Source organism: Anomaloglossus baeobatrachus, chromosome 4 (genome assembly GCF_048569485.1).
Source record: "Anomaloglossus baeobatrachus isolate aAnoBae1 chromosome 4, aAnoBae1.hap1, whole genome shotgun sequence".
NCBI classification, from domain to species: Eukaryota; Metazoa; Chordata; class Amphibia; order Anura; family Aromobatidae; genus Anomaloglossus; species Anomaloglossus baeobatrachus.
In genome coordinates this window covers 77,358,783-77,367,231 of record NC_134356.1, presented here as the reverse complement: position 1 = coordinate 77,367,231, position 8,449 = coordinate 77,358,783, and positions in this window count along the sequence as shown.

Sequence of the window (8,449 nt, the reverse complement as noted above, 5' to 3'; positions counted from 1 at the left end):
CAGTTACACCTTTGTAAAATGCTTAAAGTGGACCAACCAGCAGGATTTTCCTATATAAACTAAAGCCAGTACTATACTGGCGCTATCAGGCTGATTCTTTTCATCCCTTTAGTTGTGAGATCAGATGTATACTTTCTGAAATACAGGCAAGTAAAGTTTGAGAAATGCACTGTTATTTGATTGACAGGTGTTGCAGAATACCTATTAGGTGGGTCAGGTTTTGCTAGTTACCCCCCCATCTGCCTGCCTGTCCTTCCTCCCCCTTGTCCTTCCTTCCTCTTTCCTCGCTCTGTAATAACAGAGACGGGGGAGGAAGGACAGGCAGGCAGACAGGGGTGGGAATAACTAGCAAAACACAACCCCTTATTAGATATTCTGTTGCACCTCTCATCAAATAAGAGTGTATTTCACAAATTTTACTTGCCTGTATTTCAGAAAGTATACATCCGATCTCACAACTAAAGCTATGTTGTCACGGCCGGGCGGTCGGGCAGACCCAGGAGGTGGATCCACTGGACCGAACTCTAAGATGGAGGTAGGGAGTCCGGCAGCTGAAGCACTGAAGGGCAGCAGGATAGTCCGTGCAAGTGAAGACAGCGGAGGAGTCCCTGGGACCACGGAGTCACAGAAGGTAGTCTTGGTGACGTAGCTCAGGTTCGGAGGCCGAGATGATATCAGGCGGAGTCCGGAACCTCTGGAGCAAGATGACGGGTCACCGCAGGGATCCGAGATGGCAGGTGCTGTCGGATGGCAGACGGACAGCGTGCGGGGTTCGGGATACGGCAGACTGGATGGCGAGGCAGGTACGGCTCTACAAAGAGAGATAGGTGAGTACAGGCACATAAACACCAGGAGACCTGACTCCTAGCTCAGGGAACACGAAGATCAGGCCCCGCCCCCTTGGACAAGAACCCCCTTTATACCCTGAACCTGACTAACCTCATTTCCTGTTACTGGACGCTGGCCCTTTAAGAAAGGGTCAGTGACCGCGCGCGTGCCCTAATGCGCATGCGCGCGGCCCGGGTGCCAGAAGCCAGGGAAGGAGGCTGCGAGGAGGACGCAGGAGAGCCGGCCAGGGCCTGGGAAGATGTCGGACGCCGGGATCGGCGACCAGAGGACCTATGGAGGACGGGCACCGGAGGCTGGGACGAGGGGAGCGTGGCAGGTGAGCCGGGGAGCGGGGCTGAGGACCCGGGGAGGGGAGCCGAGGACCCGGGGAGCGTGACAGTACCCCCCCCCCACGCCCCCCTCCCCGCAACCGGGACAAGAAGGCACGGATAAGAGGAGTGCCTACGTTCTCCCTGGGCTCCCAGGACCTATCCTCAGGACCATACCCTTCCCAGTCCACCAGGAAGAACTGCCGACCTCGTACGGTCTTCATGGCCACGATATCCCTTACCGCATAGATGTCATCATCGGCAATAGGTGGAGGAGCTGGACTGGCAGCAGCGGAGAAGGGACCAAGGACCACCGGCTTGAGCAGGGAGACGTGGAACGAGTTGGGTATCCTCATCGTGGCCGGGAGCTGCAGCTTGTAGGAAACCTCATTGATCCTGGTGAGGACTTTAAACGGCCCAATGTAGCGAGGACCCAGCTTGTATGAAGGTATCTTCAGGCGGACGTACTGGGAAGAAAGCCAGACGAGGTCTCCAGGAGAGAAACACGGAGGATCCAGGCGTTTCTTGTCTGCGTGTCTCTTCATCCGCAGGGAAGCACGTCCTAGAGACACCTTGACAGAGTCCCAAATGGTGGCAAAGTCACGGGCTACTGTATCTGCAGCAGGGACATCCGAAGAGGGGGATACAGGCAATGGGATGGAAGGCTGAAGTCCGTAAACAACATGGAAGGGAGAGCTGGAGGACGACTCACTGATGTGGTGGTTGTGGGAGAATTCAGCCCAAGGTAGAAGAGCGGACCAGTCGTCGTGATGGGCGTTAACATAGTGACGTAGAAATGAGGTCAAGATTTGATTGACCCTCTCTACTTGGCCATTAGACTGAGGATGGTATGCAGATGAAAAGTCCAGAGTCACTCCCAGATGGTTACAGAGAGCCCTCCAGAAGCGGGAGGTGAACTGAGTTCCTCTGTCTGATACGATGTGTAATGGAAAGCCATGCAAGCGGAAGATGTGTTGTATAAAAGCGTCCGCGAGTTCCTGAGCAGAGGGCAGTCCAGCCATAGGAACGAAATGGGCCATTTTTGAGAACCGGTCCACCACGACCCATATGACTGTGTGCCCGGATGACAATGGCAAGTCCGTAATAAAGTCCATTGCTATGTGTTGCCACGGAATCGAAGGTATCGGCAGAGGCAGAAGGCGGCCATGTGGGAGGTGTTTGGGCGTCTTGTTTCTGGCACAAGAGGAGCAGGCAGAGACAAAGGCGGCGACGTCCGTGCGAAGAGATGGCCACCAGTAATGGCGTACAATTGCACCCCATGTTCTCTTCTGGCCTGCATGGCCGGCTGTTTTTGAGGTATGACCCCAGTGTAAGACCGTTAGCCTGTCGGTCTCCGAGACATAGGTCTTCCCAGGTGGTATCTGGGCCAGAGTGACAGGAGCCACCGGAACAATCTTGCTAGGAGAGATGATAGGCTGGATAGTCTCTTCCTCCTGTTCCATGGGCATGAGCGACCTAGACAAGGCATCAGCGCGTACATTCTTGTCCGCTGGTCGGAAGTGGAGCTGGAAGTCAAACCTGGCAAAGAATAAGGACCACCTGGCTTGCCGTGGGTTCAGTCGCTGAGCGGACCGCAGGTATTCCAGGTTTTTGTGGTCCGTGTAGATAATCACGGGGTACACTGCTCCTTCCAGGAGGTAGCGCCACTCCTCCAGAGCCAGTTTGACCGCCAGTAGTTCTCGGTCACCGATGGTGTAATTACGTTCGGGTGCTGAGAAGCTCTTAGAGAAGAAACCGCAGGTCACCATCTTCCCGGAGGAGGATTTTTGCATGAGCACTGCTCCGGCTCCTGAGGAGGAGGCATCCACCTCCAAGGTGAACTGGCGGTTTAACTCCGGTCGGTGGAGTACAGGGGCGGAGGCGAATGCTCGCTTCAAAGAACAAAATGCGGCGTCTGCCGCAGGTGACCAGTCCTTAGGATTAGCCTCCTTTTTGGTCAAAGCGGAGAGAGGAGCGGTCAAGGCAGAGAAGTGCGGGATAAACTGTCGGTAGTAGTTGGCGAATCCCAGGAAGCGTTGGATTGCCTTCAGTCCAGAAGGCGGAGGCCAGTTGATGATGGCGGAGACCTTCTTGGGGTCCATCTGCAGTCCAGTATCAGAGATGATGTACCCCAGAAAGGGGAGGGAAGACTGCTCAAAGACACACTTCTCATACTTTGCGTACAGGCGATTCTCTCTCAGTCTTTGTAAGACCAGCTGTACGTTTTCTCTGTGGGTTTGGAGGTCCGGAGAGAAGACAAGGATGTCATCTAGATAAACAACCACACAGATGTAGAGAAGGTCCCGAAACACGTCATTCACCAGTTCTTGGAAGACGGCAGGAGCGTTACACAGACCGAAGGGCATCACGCAGTACTCATAATGTCCATCGCGCGTATTAAACGCGGTTTTCCATTCGTCACCAGAGCGGATGCGTACCAGATTGTAAGCACCCCGAAGATCCAGCTTGGTGAACACACGAGCTCCTCTAAGCCGGTCAAATAATTCGGGAATGAGCGGCAGGGGGTATTTGTTTTTCACGGTGATTTGGTTGAGACCCCGGTAGTCTATGCATGGGCGTAAGTCGCCCTCTTTCTTCTTGACAAAGAAGAAACCTGCTCCAGCAGGAGAGGAGGATCTCCGAATGAACCCTCTTGCTAGGCTCTCTGAGATGTAATCTGACATGGCCCTGGTTTCGGCTGGAGATAAAGGATATATCCGTCCTCTAGGTGGGGTTGTCCCTGGAAGCAGGTCAATGGCACAATCGTATGGACGATGTGGCGGCAGTACCTCGGATTCCTTTTTGTCAAAGACATCGGCAAAGGACCAATAGGCCGAAGGCAGCCCCGTTAGGGTCTCAGGAACCGGAGGTCGTCGGAGGGGTGGTATGGACTTTAGGCACCTCTCATGACACGAAGAGCCCCAACGGGTGACTTCGCCAGTACCCCAGCTAACCGATGGTTCATGTGTCCGCAACCATGGGAGTCCCAACAGGATCTGGTGGGACATGTGTGGGAGAACATAGAGAGCGATGTTCTCGGTGTGAAGGGCACCGATGCGTAGTTCGACAGGCCTGGTGATCAAGGAGATGGTATCAGAGAGAGGCCTCCCATCCACCGAGGCAATCACTAGGGGTTTGTCGAGTGGCATGACAGGCACCCGGTACTTGTCCACCGTGGCCTGCTGGATGAAATTGCCTGCTGCCCCGGAATCGAGGTAGGCATCAGCCGTGAACCGCGTCTCTCCCGTGGTCACTTGCACTGTCCATGTAACTGGGTCAGAGAGGGTCCCAGCACCTAGGGTGGCCTCTCCTACCAACCCTAGGCTTTGGAGTTTCCCGGCCTCTCTGGACAGGAGCGTAGCAGGTGGGTGTCCTCACCACAGTAAAAGCAGAGGCCCTGGGCGAGCCGCTCTGCTCGACGTCGTTCAGACTGCCGCACTCGGTCGATCTGCATGGGCTCGTGGACGGGAATCCCAGCTGTTGATGACTGAGGAACGGAGGACTTCTGCGGCGGAGGAGAATGCCGTACCGGGCGTCTCTCCCGAGATAGCTCTTTGGAGCGCTCCTGAAAACGTATGTCCACACGAGTTGCTAGGGCGATCAGTGCATCTAGGGTGGAGGGCACGTCCCGACCCGCCAACTCATCCTTGATGCGACTCGAGAGTCCTTCCCAGAAGGCGGCTGTTAGGGCCTCATTATTCCACCCGAGTTCTGAAGCCAAAGTGCGGAAACGGATGGCGTATTGACCCACCGTCAGTGTCCCTTGACGTAGGCGGAGGAGTGATGAAGCAGAGGCAGAGGCGCGTCCTGGCTCGTCAAAGGTACTGCGGAAGGCCTGTAGGAACTGTTGAAGATCCTTGGTCATGGGGTCCTCCTTCTCCCACACGGGGTTCATCCACGCCAGCGCCTCGCCCTCTAGGTGGGACATTATAAAGGCGACCTTGGCTTGGTCGGAGGCGAACAGATGTGGCAGCTGCGTGAAGTGAAGGGAACATTGGTTTATGAAGCCCCTGCAGGTCTTGGGATCTCCAGCATACCGAGGAGGTGACGCCAAACGGAGTCGGGAAGCATCTGAAGAGGCTGCCACTGGTACGGGAGCCATGGCTTGCCTGGCGGGGGACCTGGGTGCCGCAGGCGTCATTGATGCTTGTAATGTGTACAGGCGGGTGTCCACGGAGGTCATGAATTGCAGCATGCGGGTCTGGACTTCACGCTGGCGTTGGAGTTCCTCTTGCAGGGCCATTAGTGCAGCAGCGGGATCCATGGCCTGATCTTACTGTCACGGCCGGGCGGTCGGGCAGACCCAGGAGGTGGATCCACTGGACCGAACTCTAAGATGGAGGTAGGGAGTCCGGCAGCTGAAGCACTGAAGGGCAGCAGGATAGTCCGTGCAAGTGAAGACAGCGGAGGAGTCCCTGGGACCACGGAGTCACAGAAGGTAGTCTTGGTGACGTAGCTCAGGTTCGGAGGCCGAGATGATATCAGGCGGAGTCCGGAACCTCTGGAGCAAGATGACGGGTCACCGCAGGGATCCGAGATGGCAGGTGCTGTCGGATGGCAGACGGACAGCGTGCGGGGTTCGGGATACGGCAGACTGGATGGCGAGGCAGGTACGGCTCTACAAAGAGAGATAGGTGAGTACAGGCACATAAACACCAGGAGACCTGACTCCTAGCTCAGGGAACACGAAGATCAGGCCCCGCCCCCTTGGACAAGAACCCCCTTTATACCCTGAACCTGACTAACCTCATTTCCTGTTACTGGACGCTGGCCCTTTAAGAAAGGGTCAGTGACCGCGCGCGTGCCCTAATGCGCATGCGCGCGGCCCGGGTGCCAGAAGCCAGGGAAGGAGGCTGCGAGGAGGACGCAGGAGAGCCGGCCAGGGCCTGGGAAGATGTCGGACGCCGGGATCGGCGACCAGAGGACCTATGGAGGACGGGCACCGGAGGCTGGGACGAGGGGAGCGTGGCAGGTGAGCCGGGGAGCGGGGCTGAGGACCCGGGGAGGGGAGCCGAGGACCCGGGGAGCGTGACATATGTATAGAATCAGCATTATAGCGCCAGTATAGCACTGGCTTTAGTTTATATATAAAAATCCTGGTGGTTGGTCGTCTTTAAAGGAGTTATCTGGGATTTAGTTTTTTTTCCTATTGGGTTAAGAACTTAAGGCCCTGTCACACACAGAGATAACTCTTTGGCAGATCTGTGGTTGCAGTGAAATCATGGACATATTGTTCCATTTGTACACAGCCACAAACCTGGCACTGATTGTCCACAATTCACTGCAACCACAGATCTGCCACAGATTTATCTCTGTGTGTGACAGGGCCTTTATAGTCGGGTAGTTGCTAACTACCTGCTTGTCATGCCCTGTGATGATCTGTCCCAGTTAGGAGTGCTCACGGAGCACTCCTGCCAATGATTTCTCATCTTCTGGTGACATCATGTTGACACAGCAGTGCCTTCTCTTCCGGTCTTCCCTATTGAAGGGGCATCAATGCTGATTTCAATCAGCATGACATTGGTAGAGACCAAAAAAGAAGGCACTGCTTTGTCACCATGAGGTCAAAAGAATCAGGGGAATACCACCTGAGTTGAGAGAGATCTTCGCAGGTCAGAACAGGTAGGTACTTAGCAACTACCTGCTGCTAGGGTTTTTCCCTACTGTGCTAAGAACTTAAATTCAGGATAACACCTTTAAGGATAGATTGAATACAACTTAAAATGTATCTTTGGACTGAAGTGTTTGTAGATACTTTTGCTGATGTGGTATACATTATAAGGCCCTTTTTTAGTGCTCAGCTATGACATTTGTGTATATATTTTGAGAAATTAAAGGGGTTCTCCAACAAGCTATCATCTAACCACAGTTTATCAGTTGTGTCCCACTGTTGGAAAGAGCACAGCGGTGGACACCACAATCTACACCAGCGCTACTTTCACTGACAAGCTGAGCAGATCGTCTACACTGCTCACTGATGGAGGTCAATGTTAGATCGAAATGTCTGTACTGTATCTGGTCAAGCTTACTCAATAAAATACCAGTTTATTCAACTATTTGAGTGCCAAGTATTTAAGTATTTGCTCGTTGCTACATATGGGACTGGATCCTACTTGAGCATCTACCACAATAGTGTCCCACTGTTGGGACCAGACCGATTGGAAGATCGGGGAACTATTAGCCTAATTACAAAATGATATAGTAGGTTGAATGCCCGACCATTGCTCCATTCATTCTCTAAGGGGCCTTTGGAAGAAGCCGAGCAGAGCTCTTAGTAGCCCCATGCGGAATGAGTGTGCGGTCAAGCAAGTGCACTGTCATTCCTTTCTAACATGGATAAATGTTCCCCGTTCTTCTGACCGGTGTGGGTCCCAGTGGTTGGCATCCCACCAATCATGTGAATAGGAGGTGACTTGTTTTTACCAGTCAATCCTTTTAGTTCAAAGTTTGCCTTTAGCCATGTTCAATGCACACCCTTCCTACATGACAAACTGGTCATGGGATATACCATTACTGGAAATTAGGCATTTCATACCTTCTATTGAAATAAATGGAGTTTCCATGTAATTTAAGGATGCAGATTCTCAATTGGAAAATTTGTAGCAGTTCTCCAATGTGACTAATGGAGCATGTGGAATGGGGTTGCCTTACAGAGACAACCTATTTAATTACAATTATTCCTCTACCCATAAGTGACACATTGCTTGTACCTTAGAACCATGCTTAGAATTGATTTTACATTATGCAAGGCTACCTTTTAAATCTTGATATTTAGGTTTTGTCACCATATCTGCGTTCCTGACATTGTCATAAATCTACCATGTGAGGGATTCCTTATGTAGAATGTATTTAGGCCATAAGATGTGGCTTAAAAATGATTAATATTGTAAAACGTGTATTTGTGCATAGCTCTAGTGTAAGACTTACACAAATATATTAAGGTATTGCAGAAATAACTCTATAATATATACTTATTTTGTGATCCCTCTTCAAATAAAGCAACCACTAGACACAGAAGCAATAGGGAATCCCGATTCCTAATAGTTTTCGAACATGAACAAAATATAGCCTGGACATTATTATTTAACCATTTTCCTAACATACATACTTCTGCTTGTTTATAAAAATAAAAAAATAATGATTAAAATAGAGTTAAAGGGATCTTTTGATATTTGAATACACCAGCTTCACCAAAATTTCCCAAAAATTTGATTTGCAATAAATAAATTAACTTGAATCTCAATATTGGAAAGCTCAACAAATACATGTGAGGAACAAGAGAGATCCCCACT